Here is a 10,911-nt window from a genome sequence, read left to right on the forward strand (position 1 = left end):
ATTAATAGTAGGGCAAGATTAAGGGGTTTGTTCTACCCTTCAGGAGTACATGTAGCCGCTGCTAAAATGAATGGAAAGTATCTATTCATATTGATCACTGTAGGACTTGTTCTTTGAGGTTCACAGCCATCCTTCCATACACCATTTGGGAAAAACTAGCTGCCTAAGAAAGACTGACAATTCTTACCTGCTCAAATCCTTTTTTCTATTCTTTCTTATAACTATCTGGTTTTCATTTTCTGGCTGTCCTGGAACCTAAGGTGCTAAGCTCCAAAGCGTGCTACTCCAGCAGATATGCTCCAGAGCAGAGGATTGCACCAAGGGACTGTGAGGAGCTTTCTGTGAACGAGCAAAACTGATAAGTGAGAGCAGAGAGAGGGTGCCCCAGCCCGACACCCCCAGAGTGGGAAGTGTTGAGAACCTGGCAAACAGCAGCTCTGACGCAGCCTAGATGGGACCGGGAGTGAAGGTGGCTGAATCCAGGCACTTACAAAAGCAACCCCCCAGGGGCACGAGCGACCAGGATTTTGGTGCAGACGGGGTGCAGGGCAGGCACCGTCCCCCTGATGGCTCAAAGACATGAGCTCTGGTAGTGGTCATTGCTCACCCAGAAGAAACCTACCTATGGTTTCCACTTGGCCAAAAGCCAGTGTCAGATGACACATGGTGACCCAGATGGACCTTCCATGTACACATGAAACTGCTCAGGTCATGGCTGCAGGGAGTGCCGGAGCCTGTCACTGCTGCTGGAGGGTGGCAGAGACAACACCTGTGGGAGGTGTCACCAGGTGGATGATGATCTGCTTAGCCTGGTGGCAGAGCTGAAAGGGGATGGTAAGGACTATCAGGCAGTGTGAGAAGGAGATAGACTGGTGGAGCCACTCTACCATCAGTGAGACAAATGCACTACATGGACATGTCACAAGATGCAGAGGCTCCCCTACCTACTCACCACCAGGCAGGTGGAGGGCTCTGAAGTGACAGGGAGGAATGGAAACAGGTCCCTGTTCCGGGCAGCAGGTGAATCACCTCCCAGCCTACTTCACCTTCCCAGGTACCCCTATAGTTGTGTGGCTTGGGAACCTGAGGGCCAGGAAAATGGTGATGTGGATGAAAGCCTGTCCAGCTTGGACGAGCTGCCCAGGGAGAGTTGGTCAACCCCACACACCGCAACCAGCTCTGCTAAGACAAAAAGGAGAGGTGGCTGTCATCGGCGACCGCACTCTGGAAGAAATGGAGCGCCTGATATGCCAGCTGGACCCAGTCCATACAGAAGCCTCCTGCCTCCCTGGGGCTGGGTCAGGAATGCTGCTAGAAAACTCCCTTGTCTGGTACAGCCCTCTGATTATTACCCATTACGGGTTTTCCAAGCGGGCAATGATGAAGCCCAAACAGCAAGAGGCCTGAGGACTATTTTGGGAAAAAAAACCAAACCAAAACATGTCTTTGGTAGAATATTGCTGTCCTACTCTATCTTGTCTTGTTGAGATATTTGGTCTTGTGTGCTGAGTACAGTGTGCTTAAAGTTACTGTCAACAAGAAAGGTTTAGTTGTACACACACTCAGTTCTTAGCCTTTTAAATTAGTATACTTCAGAAAATTAATCCAAATTAACTAGGTTACTTTTACCGTGTTATATGTCTGTGTAAACTCCTTGGTTCAGAATCAAAATAGTCTTAATTCATTTTATCTTAATTTACCTCAGAAATAGATTATGTTAAATCAGATTTAGGTCACTTTAATTTAAAAAGAGTGTATTCAAATAATTGTTTATGTGGTTTAACTAATGCAATTTAAATTCACAATTTTCAACCACTTGAATTAATTTTTTGCTTGTGTCCTAATGTAGGCAGACCTTTCTTCTTCTCCCAAGGCTGTTGTTTAAAAAGCTCCTGGTGTCTTTCATACCCCTATAGGATTGGGCAGAGGTCATTGGATTTCTGCCAGGCTATTTTATAAGCCTATCTGTTTCCGTTTGCTCCCTCCTATCCTGCAATAAATAATTGAAATAAGTACAAGATCTCTCTTCCTTCTGGATTATTTCTATTTCTTTATGAAGATTCACTGTTACATGGACATTTGAAAGGAACAGTTAGAGCCCTTAGGATATCACAGGCAAGCAGAAGTTGTCATATTCCTGTTATTTAAGAGTTTGAGCCTATACAAGACTATCCAGAAGAAAAATCATTGCTGATACTGTAACTTTGCCCTTGATGCTCTTAATGAAATTCTAATAAAACAACCTGCTGACAGCAGTCATGCTAATTTGGTGTACTGTATTTTCTTCATAAACACAGGTCAGCTCATTGGTGTACGGGCAAAACCATGCCCTTTTAACACAGAACATTGGCAGGGACCTCCCAGATCATCGAGTTCACCCATGGTACCATAGGCATTAAAGTTGGATGAGAAGTTTGTCTCCACTATTCCTAGTGGGAGGCAGTTACAGAAATTCAGCGCTCTGAAAGACAGATCTCTTCTAATATCCTGCCTAAAGATATTGATGAACAGATAATGTGCCTTTTGTGGACTATATATCTCTTTATCCCAAGATAATTCATGGAGAATCGTCCCTGGTCAACTTACCTTTTACTGCACTAAGCCAGGATCATAAACTTTCCTTAAGTGAGATTACGATCACAACAGCCATTCTAAACATGTTCCAGTTTTAATTCATCTTTCTTTTTCCAGTCATTCAGAAAATGAAGATTTTTAATTGGATATTTCAAAAACATTGTTACTGCCTTATCTTTACTGATACACAGCATTTGACTAGCTCTAGGATCAGGGTGTCCCCTTTTTATACATTTCTATGGGCACAAACCTGTTCATAAAAGAAATTTAAACTAGTTTCATCTTGCATTCAGTAGGCCTGTAATGGCTTGGTGCTCAATCCAGACAAAAGCAGAAAAGAAATTAAGAAACTTCTTTATTTGCTAACTGCATAGTTAGTCATCACAGTCTGACCCCGAGTATTTCTTAAATTCAGGTAAGGCACAAAACAATCTCCAAATATTCGTATTGTTCTGAGAAGCAAGATATAAGACAGAAGGTTAGTCTAGCAATGAAACAAAGAAATAGGATTAAGTTAGATCCCTTTTTCTTATGTATTTTTGGCACTGATACACAAATGGGAAAGTCTGGAAAAACAATACAGTGATTTATCCAAAGAAGAGTTATGAAGAGAATGCACATTAGCTACTTTTGAAAAAAGTATTTATCCTATTAAAAACTTGCTATATAATAAAACAGCACTAAGTTTACATTACTAGCCCATATTGAAAACAGTCACCCGCAATGTCCTGTAATTATTATTTTAAAGAAACACTGCAAAAGCTGTGAGGTCTAAAATGCTACATAAATGTAGTTGCAAACTCCATTTAAACCTTTTATATACATACAAACAGAATTAATATTTGCTGAAGAATAATTCTTATGTTCTTGCTTGGGAGAAAAATACTACAAATAAAATAAAATAAATATATAAAATAAAAAACAAAGGTCACAGCCTTACACTGTTATTCAGCCCTGCTTTAATAAAGAAGCTTAGCTTAACCTCCACAAGAAACACAGTATATAAAACCTGTGTAACGTACTTCCTAAGAATGAATAAGAATTCATAAGGCACACAAGCTCAGGCCAACACAGGAAAGTCAAATTATGCAATTAGAAGAGGAAATCCTTTCTTTGGTAAACATTCCCATCATACCAGTTCAGGCCCTGGTAACAACAAAACTCTACAGCAGAACATCTTTTGTCACATGCGTCAAATCCTGTATAGCATGATACTACGATTATTTTGGTTCAAACTGGAAATGAGTGTCAGATCAGGAAAAAAAAGCCAAACCAAAACCAAGAAAAAAATTATCTGTGCTTTATTCACTTACCTCCATCCAAATTCAGCCACTCTGGTTTCATTCTGAGTTAGGTATGATGAAAAATTGCCCATTCTTTGATTTGCATTTGTAATAAATAAAAGGAATCTCAGGAAATTATCTGATTTAAAATTATTTATGTTGGTTGGTGTCTACATTGGACTGAATAGTCAGTAAGATTTCCTCTCTTGGGTTTATAGGTAAACCTAGAAGAATTAATCATCTTCAGGTAAAGGACTTTAATTTTTCTGGATAGGACTTGTAACACTGGAGTCTTTGTCTATAATAGAGTCATCCCATGCTACCACTGTCCTAAGAATAAAAATAGCCTAAGTTTAATCAAAGTCTACATGACTTCTGTATCTCAAAGGATTTGTTATGCAAATTAACTTTAAGTTCTTGTTAACTGATAAAACACAAAATATGTAAATAAGGGAGAAAAACTGACAGGGTTTTGGTGGGGTTTTTTTTCTTCTTTCTATTTGTTTTTGTTTTTTTGTTTCCTTTGGCTAAGTCAAAGCAAGTCTATTCATTTTAGAGCACCTTCTCATTCTTTCAGTCTTCATCCCTCTGCCTTTAGTTTTCCCAAAAACACTGTGGTTAAAATGGAAACATTAGAGTACCCAAAAGATAAGCAAGACTCATGATTAGAATTTAATAATAGTAATGATAAAATTTCCATGACAAAGGTGGCGATGCCTTGAACGGGTTCTTGAACAATGTTCTGAATCATTCAGTTACAGCACATGTTGAACTGCTTTTCTCCTCAGTAGAAAGAAATATAAGCCTACTCCTGAACATCCCAGGATGCCACCAGTCTAGTAGCCTTTGCATTGCCTAACCATGTTATAAAACTATGAGAAATTTGTTACTCAGTTTTAGGTTTTTAACCATTCTTCTGTCCACTAATAAGAAAACTTTCCCTTCTCCTCTGAAACACAACACACACTTTTCTCTTGTCTACACCTTCTTGCTCTTAATTAGGTATTATTAAACTCTGCACATTTCCTACCAGTCTTCATAAAATAATCCTATTTAGTGTTACTGCTATATGATATGTTCGGAAATTCATATTTTCAGAAAGGTTTCGTTTTTCTTCAAAGACCACTTAAACTTCCTAATTTATAGTATACACTAGGTATGATGCCTCAATGTCTCTTCAGAAAAGTAGTTTTCCCTATAAAGATGGCAGTTTTATACTGGAACAATCATAATAAAAACATTTCAATGCCTCAAGAATGTAAGCTATGCATTTTTCTGTGTGTGGTTGGCATTCTTGCTAAAGTGGCAGCTCCTTCCTTAGCCAGGTTTTCCTGGAAGAAGAGAGAATAGCTGTGAGGAATAATGTGATGTAGAGGATAAAAAAGAGATATAGACTTTCAGCACCTTTGAGAGCCAGAAACCTACAGCAAACTTGCACCCAGAGAAGTTGTCTCAGGAGAGACATTTAATGAAAATGCACTGTAATTGTAAGAACAAGAATTGTTCAGCAAAGCTTTATTGCATCTTTCTGCTATTTTTGGGCTGTCTCCTCTTTTACCTAGAAGACTGCATATGGGAAACTCTATGCATCTTTCAGAAAGCAAACAGCTAAAGTGAATAACCAAGAAAAAGAGAAAAATTCTCTCCAGTAATATAATTTGCAAGTCCAGACAGAAACCATCCAAACCAATAGGATTAATGCTTGAAATAATTGTGAAGAGCAAGGACATCAGTTCATACACAAACAATGCAAGAATTACACCAAGGGAAAATTGACTAATGCTCTTTCACCCCTCCTATTACAGTAACATACCTCCTGCCCTCATTTCTCAGCATTTCTCACTTTCAGATTCTCTTTTAATGTTGAAGTCTGTTTCCCATTTTCCACCATTCTTTTCCTTTCTCAGGCTTTGCACAAATTTGTAAACCCTCTTCTAAATAAATAAATAAATAAAACTAAAAAACCAAACAAACTAAAACTCAAAAACTTTTTAGCATCTATGTTATTTTAAAAAGTACCACTGAGTAAGGAAAGAGTGGAGAAAAGCAATACTGAAAGGGAAAGTAGGGCTGAATATTGTACAGAAGCTTCCCAAGAACTCACTATTTCCCCTTACGCTGCATCTTCTTTGCCATATGTTCCACAGTCTAAGTTTAGCTGAAGTAATCCCAATAATAATGCTGCTAACTGGTGCTAAGAATAAGTAAAATTTGTGGAAAATGCAGTGTGGTGCTACAGACATGTCAGGGAAGAGCAGCTCATATATATTTTCTAAAACAATACACTATTCAAATAAGTAATAGAGAAAGAAAGAATACTCTCCCAGAGAATGGACATACTCTCTGTCTCCAGCTGGATGTAGCTAGAACTATTATGGAGATTAATATCTGAGTTTAAGCATCTGGATTATTCTGGGCACAAAAAAGTACTCTGCAAAACTGTAACTAATTTATTTATATCTATGCTGGACTTGCAAATTGTACCCTGGAGAGAAAAGATGAGCACTTTCGAAATTTGTTGGTTGTAATTTTAAATTTTTTAGCTAATAAATCTGAGAAAGAGTATGTCTACTTTTTACAAACTACTGGGAACTTATGAAGAAGCAGTCTTGCTATAAACTGAAAAGATGAAGTAACATCAGCATTTAAATGCTAAACTATGGCTCACCTGATTTGACATAACAGTAAAAACTGTTAAGGGATTAAGGGTGTATTTTAACAAGAATAGAATAAAATTTGTACTAGTAATTTCAGACAACATTTTAGCAAAGATATACTGAAGAAAAAATTACATTTGGATCTCTGACATTAAAAAAAATCTTAAAGGAATTACACGTGAAATTAGCTTAATGAGACTGATTTTTTATTGTTTCTTTTTTTTCCTCCGTTTTGTTTTGGGTTTTGGTTTGTTTTGTTTTTCTTTGGGGTTTGGTTTGGTTTTGTGTTTGTTTTGTTTTGTTTTTCCAGCTATTGTAGCTACATATTACTTTACAGGCTTCTTTCTGTTTTTAGGTAGAAAATCCTATCTCAAGGCATTCAATCACTTGAAGAAGGGCAAAAATATTGGTTTTAGTGGGATATAGCTCATGGAGATATGGTCATATGGTAGACTAACCAAGATATTAAAATACAGATTATCTCATGTTTCTGTGCCCAACAGAAAGCAGCCAGCCAGGCTCAGATTCTCTGCCATGTTAAGAATGAAGAAGTACCAGTAAAATCTAATGTAATTCTTTGATTAAAGTGTAGATGAATTCCTCCTTTTTTCCTTACTAAATTGTTTCAGACAGTCTATGTTCTCACCTTTCTGCCCTCTTCTGAAAACGGAGAACAGCAACTTCATCCAGATTTACTTTTGTCTGTTCTATCCAGTTTATCTACTGGTCCGATACATGGTATGACACAATTATGAGAGTTCAGCTAATTGTTTACTACCAATAATAAACATATTTCCCTTCTCCACTTTCTTTTTCTAAATTTTACCAAGCAGGTGACAAAATCTGCAACTTCAGATGATTTATTTTTTTTAATATAAATTTCTTACAAAATTATTTGTGGACTCCAGAACTGTTCAGTAGTGACTACTGCAAGCCAATACTTTATGTAATGAAATGAATTCCAAATTTGTATAGAGGTTATAAATAAAGTGTGAATTGATACACAAATTACTTTGTGAGACATTCAAATTATGAATGCTTATTAGACTGTAATATTTCTGACTCACAACATGCCAGCTGCTAAAATTCATTTTACAAATTTATGTGATGTTTTTAAGGGTATTTATTATCATTTTTGGTAAAGATACAGCTGGCCAAGTGCATGTAAAAGAAAGTGAAATAAAGTTGTTTCTTATTTCAGCTACATCAAGAAAAATTGTAAAATTTCAAGCTAAATAACCCTATTCTTACAAAAAGATAAGTTCATATGTGTTACAGTGTGTTATTTCTAAACGTGGATGGTAACAGAACAGGAAACATTAATGAAGAGTCAGAAATGAAAATTCTCTCCAAAACCAGATATATTTCAGGGTATTTTTCCCTAGCATGTATTTTTTCCTTCTTTTTATATTGTGTCTCCACTTTATCTTGTTCAGTTTCGGCATTAGAACATCACTGCCACAAAGGATGCCTTACTGTTTTTTGTAATAAAACTTCCCCAGTCATACTGGGACTTTTACAGTGGACTGTAAGACTGAATTTAGAGAAGCATGTGTAGGGGGAGTGGGTAAGAGAGATGCAGCCCTCCCGTTGCCCGTGGAGCACACAATGAGATGTGCACTCCGTGCCATACAGCAGAGAGAAGTCGCTGTGCCACCCCTCCTCTTCGAGCACTGTGGATGCACCTTACCTTGGGTCTACAGTAGAATTCCCACTGATATTAATTACAGTATGATAAAGGCTACCGTGAGAGGACAAGATATGTCATTATGTGTCTAAGGATGGGTACTGTGTGATTCTGAGTTTGGTTTGTGAAGTACACAGACCAAGTTAGCGCTTAGAGTGTCCAGCCCACCCTTACAGCTTTTGCATGCATATGTTTCCTTTCACAGATATGATAAGTATGCTGACATTTCACGATCTGTACAAGATGAAGAGGGGGAGAGGGTGGCACCATAATGTCACAAATCAATAGACTCCTTGAGCACATGCCAAATTTTAAAAATGTGAAGAACCTCAGTACCACTGATTCAGCATATGTATTTCTTCATTGTGATAACACTCATTTCTCTGCTCATGAGCAGAGGTTCATGGTCACACATTTCTAACAGCAGAAAGCTTCTGGTGCTTTCAATTGACATAGTCAGTGCCTCAAAAAGTCTGGCACAGTTTTGTAAAAGTTGCTTGTCCAAAAATCAGAAGCATATATCAGGATAGTAGCAGGAGGCAAGCCTAGTTTTTGTCAGTCCAATATCTAATCTCAGTCTCTACTGACTACAAGGTGCCTCAGGAATGAAAGTAACAAAATCTGCTACTGAAAACCTTGAACCAACATCTCCTTATCTGAAATTCTTTCATATATTTCAGTTAAGGCTAAGAAAGTTTGGACATAGAAAAATGATATCTTCTTAGGGAGGATGAGAACAGATTCATGCTCTATCTAGGTTTGTATAGCAAGGTCTTCAAGAAGATTAAAAAAGTCAGTTTATGCACCAAAAATGGATTGGGTTTTCTAGATGCTTATCACCAAGTTCCAGAATCACATCTTGCTGATCCAAATTAGCTACATGAGGTGGGTTTACACTTCTTCCGCCTATACAGATGCATCCTAGTTTCCTTCTCACACAGATTTTTGTGTGTGGCTTAGAGACAGAACACCTGTGAATAACACTGCTCTCGGGGGGATAAATACCAAAAGACAATAATATTTTCAGCAGACTGAGGACTATATGGAAAGTAATACGGTGGGAGCTGAAGATTCAGAATGTTTTTTCATGTTTTGACAAAAAGGAGGAGGAAAAGAAAAGTATTCAAAAGCCAGCATCTGGAACCTGTTATGAGGTTATTCACAGTTAAGTGAAATGCAATTAACAGAACAATATGACATCTGTTGACAGGTGAAGTGAATTTAATTTTAAAGGAAGTTAAAAACAAATATGAAGATCACTGTTGAGCAGAGTCTTGGCAGGTAACTAAAAAAAAAAAACAGTGTTGATGGGATATTAACCTAAGAGAAAAGTGCTCACAAAGGTATGAAAAGAGAGCAATCGGATCCTAAAACAGCAATTTATTTTCTGCCACAGTATATAGATGCTTGCCTGGAGGTTACTACCAAAGGCACGGGCATTACACTATAAACAAAAAGCACAAAGGGAGATTTCTCTAGGATTTATTGGGTGTTAACCCAAGTAGGCTGATGGGATGTGGAAGAGGCAAGTGTATCTGCAGCAGACATGGGAGGTACAGTGGGATCCTGTTCACTGCTCTATTGAATAGTCACTTGCATTAGTTTCTGTGGCAAGGGAAAGCTTCCGCAAAGTACCTGCTTTAAAGGTGTTGAGCTTGGAGTGTATTAACTAGAAGCAGACACAGCAAAGAGCATACTGATTTGGACACCAGTCCCCAGATTCACTCCATAGAGAGAGAAAGCAACCTGGTGATGAACTAATTTGCTAGCAGAAAGGAATATAACCTAGGAAAGAACATAATTCTTGACTCCCAGCCTCCTACAGCTGTTACTAAGCTGACACTGCTGATTTACTCCTCTCTCAGGCCCAGTCCTGAAGTCACAGCGCAGCTATATATTTCTGATTGATGCTGCACTGAGGCCTCGGTCCTAGTGGAGATTACACATTTCTGATACTCCATTAATGCATTTACAGCAAAACAAGAAAGGACTGCAGCTTTGAAAACTATTAAAACATGCACTCCTTGACATTGACCAATATATTCAGGCTTGATATAATTTCTTGCAGTACCGAGCAGTGGATTGATGCATGCTGATAAGACCTGGAATGACCTCAGAGAACCTGTGAGCTGTAGACGTAGGTGACAGAAAATAATAATAAAAAAAAATCTCAACTACAAAGAAAAAAAATGCATCAAAGTAAACCAAGTTTCAATAAAGATAGACTGTAGAGAAAGAACCAGTATGGTTAAATTTACACCTACAAGTGCATTTAGACAGGATTGCTTAGCTGACCTAATGCCTAGCTGCTGCCAGAAGACTCTCCTACCTGCAGAACCACCCCAGCTCCTGGCCACCAATTCCCACCAGCTCAAGCACTCCTCTGGCTTCTCACTGAGCGGACACAACTCACTAATTTTGCAGAGAATTAAAAAAGCATGAAATGTTAATATTTTCTGACAGTTGAATCGGCCTGCCTGAGGTCAGATGAGTGCCAGATCCAGGACTGCCCACCCAAGGTTGGGAAAGGACAGTGGGCAAAGCTGTGTGAAGGAAAACGACCAAGACTTCTTCTCTCAGTGGTGGGAGTCAAACAACTATATCAGCTTAGCAATATCAGCTTCATAGGTTTTTATAGCCAGACCCTAATACTCTACTGAATTTCCAGGAAGATATGCTTACATCAAAGTACTTCCATTTTTAAATCAGC

Source organism: Falco punctatus (assembly GCF_963210335.1).
Source record: "Falco punctatus genome assembly, chromosome: 7".
Classification (NCBI taxonomy): domain Eukaryota; kingdom Metazoa; phylum Chordata; class Aves; order Falconiformes; family Falconidae; genus Falco; species Falco punctatus.